This window comes from Zingiber officinale, chromosome 2B, assembly GCF_018446385.1.
Source record: "Zingiber officinale cultivar Zhangliang chromosome 2B, Zo_v1.1, whole genome shotgun sequence".
Taxonomy (NCBI): Eukaryota; Viridiplantae; Streptophyta; class Magnoliopsida; order Zingiberales; family Zingiberaceae; genus Zingiber; species Zingiber officinale.
Genome location: NC_055989.1, coordinates 53897148 through 53918855, shown reverse-complemented (window position 1 = coordinate 53918855; position 21708 = coordinate 53897148). Strand labels below are relative to the sequence as shown.

General features: G+C 37.1%; 1 non-coding gene across 1 annotated transcript; it reads left to right on the top strand.

Moving 5' to 3' along the window:
- Nucleotides 1-1673: 1673 nt before the first annotated feature.
- LOC122049874 lies at nt 1674-1781 on the top strand. The gene has a single exon (XR_006131124.1). It is a non-coding gene; the product is annotated as a small nucleolar RNA R71 (small nucleolar RNA).
- The last annotated feature ends 19927 nt before the right edge of the window (nt 1782-21708 follow it).

The window sequence follows — 21708 nt, the reverse complement described above, 5'->3', positions numbered from 1 at the left end:
CGCATCTTGTTTCCCCGAACCGACTATTATGTCCAAGGGTTGAGTCGGATGATATAGAAATTTTTCTTGTTTTTCTTCTCTAAACCTACAACCATCTTCAATTAACATCAAAGTACTTGGAGGAGAGTTTGAAATTATTTCAAAAGAAGGATATGGTGAAATTGGGGATAAATTGAAAATGATCTCTTCCTTGCTAACTTTGAGTAATAGCTTGTGATTCTTCACATCTATGTTTGCTCCAGCTGTGATGAGGAAAGGTCTTCCAAGAATTATAGTGATCTTTGGGTCCTCTTCCATGTCCAGGACAACAAAATTTTTAGGGATGATAAAACTCCCTATTTCTACCTTCACATCTTTAACTTTGCCCAATGGATATCTGCATGTTGAGTTCGTTAATTGAAGTGTGATAGTTGTCATCTTTAGATCACTTAAACCCAATTTCTTATAAATAGAAAATGGCATGAGACTGACACTAGCTCCCAAATCATAAAAGGCTTTGTCAATCATAATATCATTGATTTTGCATGATATTGAAAAATTACCTGGATCTTGGAGCTTGGGAGGTAAGGTGTTTAAAAGCAATACACTAACCTCCTCAGTTAAGGCCACAGTCTCAAACCCATCTTTCTTTCTTTTGTTTGAAATTATTTATTTCATAAATTTGGCAAACTTAGGCATTTGATGCAAGGCATCCAATAATGGTATATCAATGTAAATCTCTTTCTGTGCTCTGAGCATTCTTTGAGGGAATGGGAGAGTTGTCCAACCTCAATGGTAATCTCATCTTCCTTCTCATCATGCTTTAGATGTGGAGGAGAAAAAGATGGTTCTTCACTATAATTAATTCCATCTTTGACTATAGCGATCACTTGGGGACTACCCAAGGTCTGTCTGCTTCTTAGCGCAATTGGCTTGTAATGCTCCATGGAGTTTAGTTCAGATTTACCAGGGAAATTTTCTTGAACTCTTGAGGAAGAAGAACTAGCTATTTGAGCAACTTGATTTTCAAGCATCTTGATATGTTTGTTCTAGTTATTCATTCTTGCATTTATTTGCTTCTCTGAATTGTCCAGTCGCATGTTTAATTGTTTGATATCAGACTTTATTTTATCCTGATTAGCTAGTATCTCCTCTAGTAGCTTTTCAAATTGGCTTGGTTGTGGATTTGACTGTTGTCCAGATTATGGCCCAAAGTCTTGATTGTTCTTATAAGAGAAATTGGAATAATTTTTTCACCCTGGGTAGTAAGTATTGGAGTAGGGATTGTTTTGCCTTTGATTGTAGTTACCAATAGCATCACATTGTTCCACTTGAGATATTTGCATATTGATAGCTTCAAAAGGACAAGAATCCTTTATGTGTTTTGAGGCTCTACATACTTCACAAGCTACATAAATTACATTTATAGGGCGTGTATTCATACTCTTGAATTGCTTTGATAACGAATTATGCTTTGCAGTGATTAAGTCGAGGGCATCCACATTGTATTTTTCTAATATTTTAATTGCTGCTGAACTTCTCTCTGAAGCCCATTGATGATGGTTCTGAGCCATATATCTTTTGCTTCGTCTAAGCCCTTGTTCATTAATGCACCGCCAGTAGCATAATCCAAGGAAACCTTTGTTTGATAGTTGATCCCATTATAGAAAGTGTGGATTACAAGCCACTTTTCCAATCCATGATGCGGGCATTCTCGTAGCATTCCCTTAAATCTATTCCAGCCTTCATAGAGAGATTCAGAGTCTTCTTGCTTAAAACTTGCAATAAGATTACATATGTGTGCTATCTTACTTAGTGAAAAGAATTTGCTTAGGAAGGTTTGCTTGCATTGGGCCCAAGAAGTAATACTATTTGGAGGTAAGAAATTCAGTCATGTTTTTGCTATGTCCCTCAAAGAAAACCCGAATAATAATAATCTAATGGCTTCCAAAGGAACTCCATTAATATGCATTGTGCTATATAATTTGTTGAAGTTATCAAGATGATGATTTGAATCCTCCATCGGACCACCGTCGTACTGATGTTGTTGAACCATGGAAATAAAAGTCGGCTTTAATTTAAAGTGATTGTCTTCAACTGTGGGTCTAGAAATATTGAATCTTGGCCCTCTTGCATAAGACGTGGCATAATCTTTCAAAGGTTTATTCATCATGATTCTTTATTCTTGCTCTTGCTGGTTCTTCTACAGATTTTGTTGTGCAAAAGGATGTTCACATATCTCCATAAAGACATGATATTATCCACTTTGGGCCTAGACTCTTATGGCTTTGCTTTTGGGTTCTACCCAAAAGGCCTCATACCAATAGAGATATCCTACATCCTTTTAAACCCATGATCTTTACCGAATCTTTCCAATATGAAACTTTGATTGAACCCCAACAATCCTCCCCTAAAATGAAGGAACACAATTACTCTCATGCTCCGGGCCTTCCCATGAGCATCTGGTCACCCTGACCTGCTATGGGCCTCCCCATAAGCATCCGCATCCGGTCACCTTGACCAACTCACCTCCCCGCGAGTATCCAGTCAACCTGACATACTCTAGGACTCCCCATAATTATACAGTCATCCTAACCTGCTCTAGACCTCCCCGCGAGTATCTGGTCACCCTGACCTGCTTCGGGCCCTTTCCCACAAGCATATGATCATCCCGACCTGCTCCAAGCCTCCCTACAAGCATTCACTTCTGGTCACTCTTAACCTACTCCGGGCCTCCCTGCGAGCATCCGGTCAACCTAACCAACCCCGGGCCTACCCTTAACTTTGTTCAAGGTCACCCCATATTACATCTGGTCTGGACCATGACTCTAATATCATTTGTTGTGCAAAAGGATGTTCACATATCTCCACAATGACATGTATCGTCCACTTTGAGCCTAAACCCTCATGACTTTGCTCTTGGCCTCTATCCAAAAGACCTCATACCAATGGAGATATCCTATATCCTTTTAAACTCATAATCCTTACCAAATCTTTTCAATGTGGGACTTTGATTGAACCCTAACAGATTTAGTCTTCGATGATATATTCGGTCGATCTTAGGATCAATAGGTAACATATCTATAGTAATTCTTCGCATTCACACACAAGAAACAAACTAGAAATTGTAATTTTTAAATTTTTAAGAATGCAAATTGTAGAAAAAAAATACAGTAATGAAAACATTAAAAAGTAAGGAATAAAGGATTAAAGAATTAAAGAACTGTTGTGTAGACAAACTCTAATATAGACTAATTAGATTTAAACTCTCAGTCTCTAGCAACAGCGCTAAAAACTTGATGTGTGACTACAAGTGCATGATTGTTGTCAAGTAATAAAATTTATAAAAGTCGATCCCACAAGTACTGAGGATTAAATGCTAATTAGTTTTACATTTCAAATTTAGCTAGATGGCAATTGATAACTGTTGTTTTAGGTTTTAAAACTAAGATGTGAAAAATAAAAGAAAGTCAATTGAGGAAGTTCTTAGTTCAGAAAATGTTCTAGGCTGAGGGTTTTATTGTAATGGTGAATGTTGTGCTATGAATTCACCTTTTCCTGTTCTCCACTTGTATGTTTGTAGGACAGTCTAAATTACTACTGAATACCACCCTACGATGGTGTATCAGAGTACTTCCCCTGCCAATAACTAAGTATGCCATCAAGTGAAGAAGTAACTTAGAGAGTCCGATTTTTTAGTAGAGTACCTCTTGTCATAAGGCCTCCCCCAGGTGTACATCTCTAGATTCCACCCAGTGATGGTGTATCAGAGTACTTCCCCTGCCAGTAACCAAGTATGCCATCAAGTGAAGAAGTAACTTAGAGAGTCCGATTTTTTAGTAGAATACCTCTTGTCACAAGGCCTCCCGCAGGTGTACATCTCTAGATTACGTAGGTCACTTGGTAGCATATGATTAGAGGAAGCCCATTAAGTCAAGTGATAGACTTGTCCATACAAAGAATTGTTCTCCCTTAGGAGGTTACATTCCATATAAAAGGATAGTTACCTTAGATACTCAACGTTAAACAAGTATTCTAAGACCATGCCGAGCTATATCGAAATGTACACTCAAAAGAGACGACAATTTATGCATCTAATCAATGAAAATTTAGGTTCACACCTAGACATAGGCACACAACAATATATCTAATGCAGAAATTAGATCTATGCATACAGAAATACAATCTTGATAGATAAATTCATGTTCATAAGGGAAGCTTACTTGCTAGCATTTCATCAAATAGAACAAATGTCATTCAAGCATCATCAAACAATGAAATTGGCAATTCAAAAGAGTTTACAACATCCACACATTACAATTACTTTCTACATCATAAAACAATAGAAATCTACTCCACAATTAGAAAATCTACAATCCAAGAGCTCAAATCTAAAAGAATTTCAAGAACTCTAAAGGAAAGGGAAGAAAAACTTATCCTTGATGTCGAGTGAAGCCATTGGATGAAAATCTTGGAGTGCCAATGAGGATGGAGTAGCAAGACGGCCTCGAATCGCCCAGATGACGCCTCCAAGTGCAAGAATTTAACCTAGATGGTCATTTCTACCTTGGATCTTCCTCCTTAGCAAGGAGATGAAGTGCCCCTGTTATAGAAGTAAGGGCACGGGGTGGTTGCGTCTAGAGACACGGCCAAAACGCTGCTTGGCCATATGGTCGTGCCACTTGGCATGACCAGAGCCAGCTTGTCTCTAGCACAAGTAGCTTGGTCTTGCCATTTGGCACGACCATTTTTGTGTCTGGCTTCTTGGTCGTGTCTAGAGACACGACCAGAGTCAACTTGGCTCTGTCCACAAAGCTTGGTCGTGCCATATGGCACAGCCAGAACATGAGCATGCTCTGTTTTGCCTTCTAGGTTGTGCCATATGGCACAGCTAGACCTTTAAACCTACTCTTCGGATGCATGGTCGTGCCATAAGGCATGGCCAAGCCTGAATCTATTCTAGAGAAAGGCACAGGCAACTCCTATCCATGCCATTTAGCATGACCAGGACCATTTCTACACTAGTCCTCTCCTTGGTTGTGCCATCCTTGCTTTTCTCTCCTCGGGGTTTTACGAACGCAAGTACACGGTTACGTCATCAGTAATACCAAAGATATCAAACTCACAGGGACTGTTGATTAAGTACTAGTTAACTTTGCACGGCGAGCTATCTAGACAATCGAAGGGTAATTGGAAAAGAGAGAGTGAAGGAAAGAGAGAATATAAAGAGTAGAGAAAGAGGGAGAGTTAGATTTGGGGATGGATAGATACTAGGATTTCAATTTCACTATAATGCTAGTTAATGACCCTATACATTATTCATCTCCTTACCTCCATTCTTATGCACATGTAGAAAGTTACAAACTCTCCCCTACAGTGGACAACCGACAAGGTAGTTAGATCAACATCCCTTGCAATTAAATAGGAATGATTCCTATGAAATCTATTAGCAAGATCTGCCAGTCACTAGCGTCCCTCAGTCATACAACATAGGAACACATGCACTACTTAATAAACATAAAGATGAGGATTACAATTGACTACGACTACCTACTTCCTTATAGAAAATTACTTCTCCTTTCAAGATGATACCCTAGACGTTCGTTAGTGGGTTTTGTCTATCACTAGCATCCCTCGGTCACACGATCTAGGGTATCCCTTTGCGGGATCCATAATCAATCCACATCTATATGTTTGCACCATTCACACACTTCATCAAACACATAGAAGGCACAACACAAATAGAACATGACATAACACTTCATTGAATAAGGAAATATCTAAATACATAGTTCATACATCCACAATCACATCATAGGTACTTCCTATATCTTAGGTCTATAGATCTATTCCATTGCAAGAGAATACAACCAATAAATAAGAAGTAAAACAATCTACAACTCAAAATATAAAAAGAAGAGAAGAGAAAGCTTATCCATGTAGTACCAGTCTTCTTGGATGCAATCCTCGCTCCGGAGGTGGATGGATCGGCGAAGATAGAAGAACTAGGGTTCCCCCAAGGGGGAGAACTCTTCTCTAAGGAATGGGGGTGATCCCCGAGCCAAAGATTCATGAAAAGGGGAGAAACTCTCTTTTATAACACTTGGCACAGCCTTTACACGGGCCGTGACATGGCCGTGTGAATCCACACGACCATGTGCTGCCTTAGCTCTGGTCTGATGGTACGACCATGTGGTCCACATGGCCATGTGCTTCCTTGGCTCTAAGCTGATGGCACGACCATGTAGTTCACATGGTCAAAGTCTTCTTCTTCTCTAGGATTTCCACACGGCCTATGTGGATCGACACAGTCGTGTGGATTTCACACACCCCTTACATGGCCCTTGGCATGGCTCTACATGGATATATCTCATTACAATATATTTTACACCATTAATATAGGGTTTTCTCGAGTTGAGGTCTTCAGAAAAGTTGTATATCTTGAAGTTATCTACATTTTGATATAAAGAACAGCTCATAACTCCAACTGAACACAAAGTTATAGACGTTTTAGTTTTAGTCTGTAGTGTTGGAAATTCCACACGACCTTCACACAGCCGTGTGGATTCCACACGGCCTCCACATGACCCCCACACGGCTTCCACACGGTTGTGTGGTTTCCACACTTCCAGAACATGGAAAAACTTAGTTTTCGTATGCCTGTGTGAGTTCCACATAGCCCGGACACTTTGGAAGCTCTAGACTCCATTTAAGCTCTATTTTTGCTCTAAATCACGTCCTATCAATCAAAACAAGCAAAGAGTAGATCTCTGAATAAAATGAGTAGAAATATGACATTATAATGAAATAGAGTACAATAAATATAGATTATACTCATGAAATACAAGTAGATGTGCGTTAAAATATGCATAAAAGTGTATATAATCTATGCACATTAGGGGTAGACAAGGTTGGGTTATGGTCTTCTCAATTGATTTTCTTTTGCATCTTTAGCATTCTTTTCCACTCCAAATTGCTCCTGAAAGTGAAAACAAATACTGAGCAGATCTCTGGATGTAAAATAATAATTATGCTAAAATTATCATAATAAAGGGTGTAAAAACATAGATCATAGGCAATGAATACAGAAAGATTTGCGTTAAATAATACAAAATAGCATATATAATCTACGTGTTGGAACACCAAGGTTGTTTTTGATATGATCAACCAAGTTAGGTTAGGTCCTATTATGTTCAAATCCCTGTGTCTAAGTGTGCAGGAGCTTAGGAGCACAATAAAGTCAAGCGGAAGACGCGGCTAGCGAGAAGGATAGCATGGGAGAGAGTCGACGGGTTCGGTGTGTCCGAGGGATGAGATGCTGGGAAGAGTACGTTGGTGGACAAGAAGGAAGTGCATGACGTTCGAGGGATAAGAAGACAGAATGAAAGCCTACTCGAGGAGAAGGCCGAAATTAGGTTCGGGTGAGCCTTATTTCGGTTGGACAAAATTACCCAGTTGATCGGAGCAGTGGAAGAGTTAGAGTGGAGCCATGGAGCTGCTAGAGGCACCTTCAACAGGAGTTGAAGGTGCATCCATGACCTTCAGGCAGAAGGTGCCTTCAATAGCTGAAAGTGGCTTCAACCAACCATAGAAGGCACCTTCCGTGGCTATAGAAGGCACCTTCCGTGGCTATAGAAGGCACCTTCGACCAAGCAATCTAGCCGTTGGCGGAAAAGATAAAGTTTTATCCTTTGCCTCGTTGGAGGCACCTTCCAGCCCTATAGAAGGCACCTTCAGCCTGAGGATAAGTTTTTCCAGGGGCTATAAAAAGACCCCTAGACCTAGGAAAGAGATAACAATTTTTGTATTAATTTCCTAGCAATAGTCTGAGTTGTTAACGAGTATAAGAGGCTTCTCTGCCTTCACCGAAGGAGATTCTTAAGAGCTTTCATTTGGCTTGGATTAGCAACCACCTAGGTTGTAACCAAGTAAATTCTGGTGTCTCTTTTCTTTAGTTTCTTATTGGTTCTATTTTATTTGCTATTGCTGCTAACCTGAGTTGAAAGATCGAGAAGGTGTTTAGCTTTTATATTTCAAGCAACTCAGCCCTCTCCAGTCGGCCAACCTAGACCAACAAGTGGTATCAGAGCCAAGTTGCTTCAGGAAGACTAACCGCCGAACGAAGCACACGAGATGATCAGTTCAATCATCCACCCATTAAAGTTCGATGGGGACTTTGCCAACTAGAAAAAGAAGATGGAGGTATTTTTCAAGACTGATTTCAATTTATTTTTAATAATGGAGTTTGGTTTTGTAGCACCCGGAGTTAAAGATAAATACCACTGAACCAAAAAGGAGTAAGCTAATTTCTTGACAAATGGCAAAGCAGAGTTCCATCTGTTAAGCGTTCTATTGTCATAAGAAGTCAATCAGATCAGAGCCTATGAGTCTGCAAAGAAGCTCTGGGAGAAGTTCCTGGAACTACACGAAGAAACTTCAGAGGCGAAACTCGCAAGACAAGATCTACTCAGAAACCATATCAGCAACATCAAACTGGATCAAGGCAAAATAGTTGCACACCTTCATTCAAGGATCAAGGAGCTTATCACTGAACTCACGAATCTCAGAGAAAAGGTAAGTAACCGAGATTCGCTAAGGTACACTCTTAACGCATTCCCTAGAAGTACTGAATGGGCATCATTAGTAGATGTATATTACATATTCTACCTTTAAAGTCCATGAAACAAGATGTGCAGATCCGAAGGAGCCAAAGCACAATATTGCCCTTAAGGCAAAGATAGACCAACAAACTTCAGAATCCTCTCTTGACGACGATAAAATGGTAATGATGGTAAAATATTTTAAAAAGTTACTTAAATCTAGAAAATCTAACCATCCGCAGGGTAGAAAGAGAAGAACAATCATATGTTATCACTGCAATGAAGAAGAGCACGTTAAAGACAACTACCCTAAGTTAAAGATCAATGAGAAGGACAAAGGCAAGAACAAGAAGCCCGTCCAAAAAAATAAATACAAGACCCTAAAGGCGACGTGGGACGAAACATCGTTCGAGTCGAAGGTCGAAGCCTTTTCTGGACTTGCGTTGATGACAAGTCATCAAGAAGGTGAATACGAAGAAAGCTCTTCCGAAATGAGCATCGATGAAGGAGGAGCATCAACAGAAGAAAACAGCAGTTCAAGGGGAGCTACGGACAACGAGGTCGACAAGGTAAGTCAAGTATAATCTCTTCTACCTGATAATTTGTTAAATATGTTAAATTATTAACTAAAGACTATTGCAAGTTAGAAAAAGAAAACATAGACTTGAAAATACAATTGTCTAAAGCATGTCTGCTAGATTTATATGATAATTTGAAAATAAAAAATGACAAATTGAAAATAGAGATAGAATATCTGAAAAATTGTGCATGCTCATATAATAAAAATATTAGGAAATATAAAAATATGAACTGGTATCTTAGATTTCACAGGGGTCAAATCAAAAAAAACCTAAAAGTTACGTACCCCCGAAATTTTTAATTAACCCAGTTGGAAGAAACCTATATTGGGTTCTAAAGACTTGTCTAAATTAAAAGTTTAATTAGGCTTAGGGTTTTCAGAAAGTACATTAAATATTGAATTCTTTAAGAGGCTTTGTCTAGAAGTGGTTGATGATCCAATAACCAAGAAGGCTTAGTGCCTCGCCACAACCTGGAAGTCAATTACTGAATTGAATATTTAATTGATAAACTGATAAGCATGAAATAGTCAGTTAAAATAATGCTTTCAATTTTTGTCAATTTCATAACTTAGAATTTTTTTTTCAAAACTTAAAGTTTCTAAATTATTTACGTTGATATCAAATTTTTTTTCAATTCTCAAAACACTTGTACGTTTTTTTTAATAATTACCCTTAGATTTTTTTATATATACCCCATTTTTTTATGTGGCCAAAGGGGGAGAAGGGAAAATTAAGTCTAGGGGGAGGTACTAGTTAAAATTTTAAATTTTAAAATTAACCTTTTTTGCACTTTAATTGCATACTTGTATTTTTATTTTAACTGTATATTTGTTTACCCTAACTTAACTTGGGTTGCTCGCATAAAAAAAGGGGGAGATTGTTGGAACCCCAAGGTTATTTTTGGTGTGATCAACCAAGTTAGGTTATGTCCTGTTATGTTCTGATCCCTGTGTCTAGTGTGTAGGAGCTTAGGAGCACAGGAAGTCGAGCGGAAGACGCGACTAGCGAGAAGGACGACACGGGAGAGAGCCGACGGGCTCGATGCATCCGAGGGACGAGACGCTGCAGAAAAGTATGACAATGGACGAGAAGGATATGCACAACATTCGAAGGATGAGAAGCCGGAGTGAAAGCCTGCTCGAGAAAGCTAAAATTGGGTTCGGATGAGCCTTATTTCGGTTGGACGAAATCACCCAAGTGTTCGAAGTAGCAAAAGAGCTAGAGTAGAGCTATGGAGTTTCTAGAGGTGCCTTTAACAGGAGTTAAAGGTGCCTTCAATGGCTGAAGGCACCTTCAACCAACCATGAAAGGCGCCTTCAATGGCTAAAGGCGCCTTCAACTAGCCATGGAAGGCACCTTCCATGGCCATGGAAGGCGCCTTCGACCAGCCAATCTGGCAATTGGCGGAAAGGATAAAGTTTTATCCTTTGCCTCACTGGAGGCGCCTTCCAGCCCTATAGAAGGCGCCTTCAACCTGAGGATAAGTTTTTCCAGGGGCTATAAAAAGACCCCTGGACCTAGGAAAGAGATAACAACTTTTGTATTAGTTTCCTACCAATAGTCTTAGTTGTTAACGAGTGTAAGAGGCTTCTCTGCCTTCACCGAAGGAGATTCTTAAGAGCTTTCATTTGGCTTGGATTAGCAATCACCTAGGTTGTAACCAAGTAAATTCTGGTGCCTCTTTTCTTTAGTTTCTTATTGGTTCTATTTTATTTGCTATTGTTGCTAACCTAAGTTGAAAGATCGAGAAGGTGTTTAGCTTTTATGTTTCAGGCAACTCAACCCTCTCCAGTCGACCGACCCAGACCAACACTATGCACATCAGCTTTGATTCATCGTTGTCTGATTCTTCCGAAGATGACAAGTCACTTTGAGTTCCTTCTTTCTTCTCGTTGTCTTGGGTTGCCCTCTTTTATTTTTGGGCACTCATGCTTATAGTGTCATTTCTTGTTATACTCATAGCATGTGATCTTCATCATCACATCATTGGATGTTGATTTGATCACCTTTTGTAAGTCCTTCTTTGTGAAGTTGTTCTTCCTTCTTATGAATATTTTTCTAACCATGTTCACGAGTTATTCTTCATCTGCTTCTGAGTCAGATTCATCTTCTGACTCAGGCTTGACTCAAGTTCTAGTCTTTTTTCTTTTGATGGACCTGCAAGAAAAGTCGCACCTTTCTCGACCTACTTTGAGTTAGTCTGTTCATGGAGTTTAAGTTCACAAAATAGCTCATCCAATTTTAATTTGTTTAATTTCCTAGAAACTTTATAGGCATCTACTGTAGATGCCCACAGTGCATTTTAAGGAAAAGAGTTTAAGGCATACCTTATTATATCCCTGTTCTCTAGTTGGTGACCGATTATGTGGAGCTCATTCAGAATATCCTTGATTCTTGCGTATAGCTGAGTAGCTGTTTCTCTATCTTGTATTTTAATATTAAATAAACTATTCAAAAGTAAACCCCTCTTGGTTACCTTTGAATCGGTCCTACCGTCATGTAATTCAACCATCTTATCCCACAGCTCCTTCGCATTCTCATGCGAGCCGATGTGGTTTAGTTCTTCCTTTGTAAGTCTGCACTGGATTGTGTTCATTGCCTTCGAGTCGATCTAGACTTTTTTCTTATCTTCTGGATTCCATCTGAGGGGTACTTTAGTTGCTTCATCTACAAGCACCTGTATCCTCGTCGGATGGTGAACCATTGATCAATATCGGTCTTTAGGTACACTTCCATTTATTTCTTCCAATACAAAAAGTCATCCCCGTAGAAGGGGGGGCGAACATCGCTATATCCCTCATTTTGAGCGATTAATTTCTGAAAGAGAAACTTGGAAATATTACCAAGACTTGGTCTTGGGGTAAGTAGTGTGGGAGAAAAGAAAGACTTGATTGGTGTTGTACCAAGTCAAGATATTACAGAAAGAGACAAGAAGACTTGTCTAAAGAGATAATTGCACCAATTTAGACTATATCAAAAAGCTCAAAACTGAAAAAAAAAAAAAGTTTGAAAGTCACCCCCTGCCTGATTGATAGTTGCACCAATTCAGAGTCAACTTAGCTCTGATACTACTTGTTGGATTGTGAACATATGAGAGGGGGTGAATCACATGATTTTGGAAATATTCTTTTCTTTTAAAGAATATTGAGTTTGTAGCCGAAATAAAACTATGGAGTAGAAATGAGAAAAGGAAAGAATAAGCGCTAAAACAAGTAATTTTTTACTTGGTTCAGAGCCTTCGACTACTCCTACTTCAGGGCCCACACTCATTGAGTGTTTTCATTAGATAATCACTATAATTTGAAAATAAGTTACAAAATTTGAGTACACAAACTATAAAATGTTAGATTACCTATAACAAGATAGTATGAATAGAATTCCTTGAACGTAGGTTGTCGGAGGAGCGTTACAACGTCGTAGGAGCTTCTTCGGACCAGCACGCAAGAAGGAAAGTCATAGCATTTTATGTTCTCAAGTTGTTGGTCAAAGCCTCCTTTTATAGCTCTGTCCAGGTGTCTAGATCCCCTCCCAGGCACCTGGACTGTGCTAACATGGCGAGCACTTACCAAAACTTAAGTTTATCCACCTCCGAGGGACCCAGACCCCCTCCAGGCGCCTAGACTATTGATGTGGGCTCTACCAGTCGACGCACTCCAACTCAACTTCTGGATGAGTTTTGCTGGTCTGGGTGCCTAGACCAACTCTGGGTGTCTGGACCGCCTAGTGCCTAGTTAGGCACCCGTCAGGGCAAAATTGGTCCGGGTGCCCGGATAACTCTTTTTTAACCTTCTCTTTCCTATAAAAAAGAGTTAGTCCATGCAACCAAAATATGTTTATCGTGCAAAATAAAGTTAACACAATAAGGTAGTAGTAGTGATTAGATTCTGTCTCCCCCAAACTAGGATATAGTCAAGGTCTCAGCTTAGGTTTCTCAAATGAACCTAAGCTGGGTCGACGCCTACTGTTCCCTCAACCGAGAACGCTTCCTCACTGGATCTCTCCTCTAGTTGCTTACCTTTTACTTACCAACTGTAATTGCTTGACTTGCTTTTGACCCACCAGGTCTTCCCACCAATTGTCAGGTCTGCAGACCCAACTAGACTTCGGTTGATTGTCAGGTCCCACAGACCCAACCAGACTTCCCTCTAGATAGGGTCACTCCTTGAGCTATCTGAACTTCGCACCAGTTATCAAGTCCCGCAGGCCTAGCTAGATTTCAGCCTAGTGTCAGGTCCTTAAGACCCGTCAACTCCTACACACTTGGTAAAGCAATTAGACCACAAACATTCTAACTTTAATCTACTTGTCATTTATCAAAACCTAAGTTAGATCATTAGTGCAACTTACACCAACAATTTCCACCCTTATTTTTTGATTATATGGAGCATCTTTTGATTCACGTGTCATACGAGGCTAAAGTTGGAGGATCTGTCCATTTTCGATGGATATATCCAGTTGAAAGGTAAAAGTTTTTTTCTTTTATACCTTGACAATCTGAATGCATAAAAAGTTTTCGACTATTTATTATATATTAATATCAAATAAATTTGTTTTATTACCATCAAATTCCTTTTTCATTTGAAAAAAAAAAGTTAAAAATAAGGCATGAGTTGAAGCCTCTATTATTAATGCATACATTATGGAGGAAGTAATAACTTTTGCATCATATTATTTTGAGCCTCATGTTCAAAACAAAAGGAGAAGACCACTAAGAAATGATGAGAGTCCTATTGATCCTAATTTAAACTCATTCTCAATTTTTAACTACCTTAGTTGACCAAGTGAACCATGTAATTAAGAAGAGATACTTAGCTGGTCAAGAATTGCGAACATCCCATACATATATTTTATTGCATTGTCCAGAAGTATCGTCATACTATGACTTAGTATATCTTTTTTATTTTTTAATTATATTTCTTATATCGTAACTTTTAGTGTTGTAATTTATTTCTTTATGGTAGGATTTTTGAAAACTTATATTCTGAATTGTCGACACATGAGTTTGATCGATTATGTCAAGAAGAATTTTCACCATGGTTCAAATCATATGTAAGCAAATAATTTAAATTTGGTTTATACATATGCACACTTTTAACAATTAGCGTATTTGACTTTAGGTTCATGATAATTGAGCTCATCTTGAACAAGAAATGTTATTCCATCTGTAATGGGGTCCAAAAACATTAGTATACACTTGGCTAGCTTACTTTATAAATGGATATAAGTTTTATATTAAGAGTATAGAATGGGAAAGAGTATAATGAATAGTAGAGTTTGTGTTCAATCATCCAATGATGTAGGTGCAAGCAATGATTTTTATGATTTGTTGGATGAAATTATAGAGGTAGAATACCCCGGGCTAGAAATCCAAGTTATATTATTTATGTGTTGCTGTTTGACCCTATCAGAGGGATGAAGGTGCATTCATGGTATAATTTGGTTGAAATAAATCATAAAATATTGTATAAGAAATATAAACAATTTGTGTTGGCACAATAAGTAATTCAAGTATTCTATGCTTCATACCCTAGTTTGAAATATGACAAAATTGATTGGTGGGTTGTTTGTAAAATGAAAGCATAAAAAAAATTTGACGCAAGTTGGGAAGATATTGCATATCAATAAGAGAAAGTTGCAAATACATTTCAAACCAAGGAATATATTATTCCAACATTATGAGATCCCAACGGAGTAGTGATAAACGTGGATGCAAGTCAAATTGATAATGATGAAGAGGAGGAGGACGACAACAACGACGATGATGACAACGTGGATAAGGATGACAATGACAATGATAATGAGGACTTCGATTGTTGATGATGGATAAGTTTTGTTATCTTAATATAAAAAAAATTATGATCTTTTATTTTCATATAAGGTACTATTTTTTATGTTTTGAGTAAATTTAGTTTTAATCTATAAATTTAGAAAAATTTGTAGCTCAATTGTTTGTATATCTAATATCTCATTCGTAAACTTATATATATTATCAGTTAATGCTCTGTATTTCTTGCTATATATTATAGGTCATTAGAAGTAATATCTATCATTGCAGGATTCTCGCACACTCTCTCTTAACAAATATGATAAGTTTTTTCATGTTATTTATTATGCATCATTATATTTTTAACTTTATCCTATTTTTAAATTTTTAGAACATCTTTAGATGGGATGGATGTAGACTAAGTTCGCATGACCAGTCAGCACCTAGCAGTGTACCTAGCCCCTCCCTGATCAGGTTATAGGACCATCACATTCACCTTCACCAGTACAAATAGGACCATCACATTCCCCTACGCCAGTACAGGCAGGACCATCACATTCCCTTTTGCCAATACAAGCAAGACCATCACATTCCCCTTCGTCAATACAAGCAGGACCATCACATTCGCCTTCGCTAGTACCTTCACTGCACCAATTGGCAAATCTAGTTTCTACCATATTCTCATTTTTTGATGTCCAAGATATTCAAGAATTTATAGTCCCCTACGGAGATTCGTAAGTATAAAAATAATATTTTAATTTTTTACCCTATATTTTATAAGTATTATTGTAAAGTAAGATTAAAATTTTGTTTGGTGACTTCAATTTTCAACTTTTATCAAGTTTATTTTATTTTAATAATTGAGTTCTGATATGCATCAATTAGGTACTTCATTCTATTCCATGTTCTAATAGTATACTTGAGTTACTTTATTTTCTACTAGATCATGAGATTACTTTATTTCATCTTTATTCATTCTCTCATTTTATGATAATCTCTAAAAATATTTTGATGTGCTACTTTATTTTCAACTAGCATCTTTATTCTCAATAATAAAAAACTCTAAGAGTGGTTTGATATGGTACCTTTTTTTATCAACTAGACCTTTAGATTAGTGTATGATCATTATTCATTCTCTCATTTATGAAAAACTTTGAACAATCTTTAATTAGCATCCAATGATACTCTTCATGTGTTTAATATATTAAATAATTAGACTATTCAACCATTGGATTGGATTGGATTGTGATAGTTACAAGACATTGTCAATTATAATTGCTAGTTTAGGGATCTTAAAAATTTTGTCACCCCTATTTTATATTTTTATACTTTTCTTATTACTATTGTATTTAATATTCACCATTCACCGTAGGTTCAAAAATTCGGTATTTATTATTCACGAAATTAATCAAATCATGAATAATCATTGGATGAGAGATTCAATATCTTATTTAAGTACTCTATCATCAGCGAGTTTAAGGTATAAATGATTCATTTTATATCTAAAATAAAATTAAATATATATACGTAATTATTTTATTTTTTATTCAGTGGACATATAATTGGGACCCTATCTTTGAATTGGAAGTTAAGAAGATTTTCAAGAAAAAAATATTGTGATCACATTCGTCATATTCTCAATCATGCTAAACAAAGGAGTAAAAAGCTGTAACGACCCGCCTCCTACTAGCTAGGCTGCGAAGCCGATCGCTACATTATGCTGTGCTGGACTATTAATGCGGAATGAAAACTGGCTAATTTAAAATTTTACTGAACTAAATGCTGTAAACTGAACTTAATATTCTAGGTGTACATAGGAGTTGTACACATGTTAGGGGAGGTGTTTACAACTGATAATAAACTTCGGATCGATCCACAGACCGATCTACTGATACTGGCATGGTAGGAAACTCCGGATCGTTCAACCGACCGATCCATAAACTACACTGCAATCCTGTACGCTGCTGGATCGGTTTGCTGACCGATCCAGCTGGTCCCTGATCGGTCAATGAGACCGATCAGTGGCTTACTGATCGGTCTGCTGACCGATCAGTGAGCCATTTTTTTCGCGACCCAGCTCCTGATCGATCCACGAATCGATCAGGGAACGAACGAAGCTTCATTCGGAAAACAGTCCCGATCGGTCTACCGACCGATCAGAGACTCGATCGGTCTGCCGACCGATCAGGGATTTCTTCAGGCCCCTGATATCAGCACTGATGCGTGCCAAAGTCATTACACAACACTACAAAAGTTAAGAGAAACATTCTACTAGGTAATGGCTAACATACTAAACATGATTAAGGCATAGAATACTAATTCATGGCATGTAAACATATGGAAACCAAAACTAACAAGGTTTTAAACTGTTCTCTTGCTAACTAACAGAAACATAAGATAACGCTTGCTATAAGTACTAATGCATACTGAACACGTTCTAATGCATAATAAAATAAAACTAGATCCCTAGGATCTTTATTCCAGTTCCTTCCACACACATCTTGATCTGCATTGACCTCCAGCCTCCACTGCTAGTCCATTTTCCTTTTACCTGTATCTGCAGTATAAGGAAAATAGTATCTGTAAGCTAAAAAGCTTAGTAAGAAACCATCTACCTCACTAAAACATACATACGATGCAAATATGATTTTAAATCATGCTGTTTGAAAGGATATGCTAAGTATACTGAATAAACTAAACATGGCATGGCATATAAGCATACAATCATGGCATATCTAAAGTTGAACATGATATCAATCACATGGTATCAATGAAGAACTAAGCTGATACTAAAAACTGAGTTAAGCTAATACTAAAAACTGAGCTAAGCTAATACTGAGCTACTGCTAGGACTGTACTGAATTCACGAACTAATTTGTGACAAGGTTGAAAACCATATACATACAGTAAGTGAAAATACTAAACATGCTGCTGATGGGCCCTGGCAACTGTACTTGCTGTGCGCGCATCCCTAACTAGACCCGGGATTGCAAGTTCCGAATCTAGTAGGGTTTACTAGGTTAGCTAAACCTAGGGACGACTATGGGAGCCCAACCCAATGGATATCTAATCCAGTACAGTGCCACTGAAAAGTAAAATACTGAAATAGCTAATACTATTTTGCTGAATCTAGGTTATCTGAACCTAGAACTAGGTTGTCTGAACCTAGAGGAGACTGTGGGAGCCCACCCATTTGGACATCTAGTCTCGTAAAAGCTGAAATAAAAACTGATCATGCTAATTAACATGTTCTATGGCATTTAACTAAATGTCCACTGTATCATAAGGCTGTGCTAGGCATTTTGTCGAGCATTTGGCGCTCTCTAACTCTCCTCTCGATCAGGGAGACCACCTCTAGGCACCCAGCAGCGTCTAAACCCCTATCTACAGAGGATACACGTGCTCGGCCCATCTAGAGATGCTCACTAATCCCTAAATCTGTGAGAAGAGTTAAAATACACACTATATGCTGACAAAATTCAATAAAACTAATCTAATGCATAAAAGAAAACACGCGAGAGCTACTTATACTGCAGGTGAGGGGTTTCTTACCTCGTACGCTAATTTCCTTACAATTCTATTCGCTAGAATTCCGGTGGAGACGACTCCTCGACGATCTTCTCGCGTCTACGTGTTCCTCTCGCGGAGGGGAGCGTCCTCGTGTCCGAGATGTCACCGGAAGGCACTCCTATGGCCCTAGGGATGAACCCCTAGGCTTGCTTGGGTGTTGGCGCCGAGAGAAGGAAGGAGAAGAGGGGGTCGGCGTGAGTTAGGGTGAGGAGAAGAAAGTTGCCGAACCAAACTCTAAAATAAACCAAACCCAACCTAACTCTTCTATTTATATTAAGTGGATAATTGAACTCAACTCAATTATAAATATATTTGATTCTCCTTTCTCTCAGCACGGCCCTGCTGGGTTCACCGGTTACTAAGGCTAACTAAAGGTTTAGCGGACCCGAGAGGTCCCGGGTTCGATTCCCGCTTAAACCATTTTACTTTTCTATTCATTTTTGCTACTTCCGATACTCTAAAAATTCCAGAAAAATATCTAATAATTCCATAAAAATCATAGAATATTCCTAAAATAGTTTTGAGAATTTTCGGGCGTTACAAAAGCTACTTTGTATCACAGAGGATAATTGGACTAAGATTAATAATTTTTGGGCAACCAAAGAAAGTAAACAACGGAATCAACAGAATAGATTAAATCAATCTTATAATTCTAAAGACTCATCTGTGATATATATGGGAGGTTCAATTAATATCAATCAGCATAGATATAGAATGGTAAATTTTTAACTAGATCTCCTAATATTTTTTTTTAACTCTCTTAATAATTTTTTAATCCGTGATTATTTTATTATTTCTAATCCTATTTTTTTAGACCAAAGATATGGGGACAGAACCTTCATTCATAGAAACTTTCACCAAAACTTTTATAAAAAAAGACAAGTCTTGGAGAAGACTAAAGCAAAAGCAATGAAGCTTTAGAGTAATTAAAAATATATGCATTTCTAAATTATTGTCACAATAAATTTACTTTAATTTTGTTATTACAATATAAGAAAAATATGATGAGCTCGAGATAGCATATAGAAGTTCATGTGCTAGTGAGGAAACTGAGTCATTTGTTAGTAATAATTTAGATTTATGGCTGGAGGCTGGTGGGGGACAAAAGGGGGGAAGGGTATTGGGAATGAGTTTTTTAAGCAAAAATTATAGAGTTTCCTGTAAATCTTTTTCCACCCCAACAACAGTCACGACTCAGATTAATACCTTAACATAAGAGGTTTCACATTTGAAGGACATAATATCAGAAAGAGATGAAGAAAGAAGAGCTAGAGATGCAGAAATGAGAGCTAGAGATAAAAAATCAGAGCTATGCACCAACAACAAGATTTAATTATGAGACATCTTCAGTTAAGTTCCACTCAAAGTCATTTTCCTTCTGCGTTCGGTGATAATGGTGATGATGATGATGATGGCAATAATGGCGATGATGGTGGTGATGGATCTTCTTATATGAATATCATTTACCTCACAATTAGTATTTTTGAACATTAATTATTTGATTGTGAACATTTCTTTTTTTGTTAATACTGTTAATTTGTTTGAAACAGGATTGGTCAGCCATAATGAAAATCAATAACGGAGTAAGTAAAAAATATTTTTTATATTCATATATAGTAATTGCTTTCTTGTAATCATTGATATTGTTTGTATTTTTATTTTGATTTAGGGAAAAAAGAATATTGGAAGATGGAGAAGATTTAGTGATGTTTAGATATTTGTTGATGTATGGATGGTTTAAAACTTCTTATGATGTTTGGATTGTATGGATATTAGATCTTTTGTGATTTTTGCATTTTGATGTATGAAATGTTTGGATTGTATGGATATTTTGTGATGTTTGGATTTGATATATGAATTGTGATTTGGTTTAATGTATAGTTTTATTTTGTTAGATATGATGTGTTGTGTGTTAGATAGGATGTGCATGAATTTGATGTATAATTTGATAGATATTTTTATATTAATCAAATTAAATTTAGAAATTAGTTAATTATGGAAACTTGAATTACGTTTTGTGATGAATTTTGCGATAAAAATTTTTCATCACAAATATACCGTAATGTAAAAAAAAAAATAATGGTGAATTCTGTGATGAATATTTAGATTCGTCGTAGAAATTTGTGATAAATATCTAGATTTGTCATAGAAATCTGCGACGAATTTCTAATTTCATCACAGATTCTGCGACAAATATCCAAATTTGTCGTAGAAATCTGCCATGAATATCCAGATTCATCACATATCCAGATTCATCACAAAAATCTGTGATGAATATCTAGATTTGTCATATATTTTATGATGAATTTCTAAATTCGTCACAAAAATCAAAATTCATTATAGATTTGTGTTTCTATATTTTGTGATGAAAATATAATTTGTAGCAAATTTTATGACAAATTTCTTATTTTCATCGCAAAAATCAACAACAAATTTGAAAATTCGTTGCAAAATATGCGACAAAAGAAAATTTGTTGCAGATCTACATTTCTAAATTTTACGATGTTTCCAACTAATTTTGATATGAAAATAAAATCCATCGCAAAATTACATATTTACTAATTTTTAGAATATTGGGGGATGACTTTTCTATGACGAATATTTTTTATCACAAATTTTTGTAACCATTTTTTAAAAAAAAATCGTTGCAAAATATTAATTTTTTTTGTAGTGACCCTCGATCCGAACTTGAAAATTGTCAATCCGAACCTGATTTTTTCGAGTTGACTTGGATTGGATCATCAGGTTGGATTTATTTTTGACACTTCTACATGATGTTCATTGAATGTTCAATGTTGCATTACTATTGAGACTACCATTTATTCTACATTCACTTTTAGAATTGTATCAGTATATTTTGTGCACTTTAATTCTTAATTAAAGAACGAAGAATGAAATTAAAAGGCTCATTTGTGTCTTATTTCTATTACATTTTATCTCATTGTATCATATTTTATTCTATGATATTTGAGAATAGTCATTGTTCTGGTCAAATATCATAGATGGTTAAGTCACCAGTTAACGAACGGGCACCCTCTCTGGAGATCATCAATAAGAATGATGGGAGGACCTAAAAAGTACTTCAACAAAGTGTTAGAATGGTGTCGGGGAGGGATCCCGGCAGGTCACTCTGATGCTCAAATTAGGATTTTCTTGAGGTATAAAACTAAAGGAGGAAGAGGAGGAAGAGACAACTTAGTGGAGCCAAAGATCA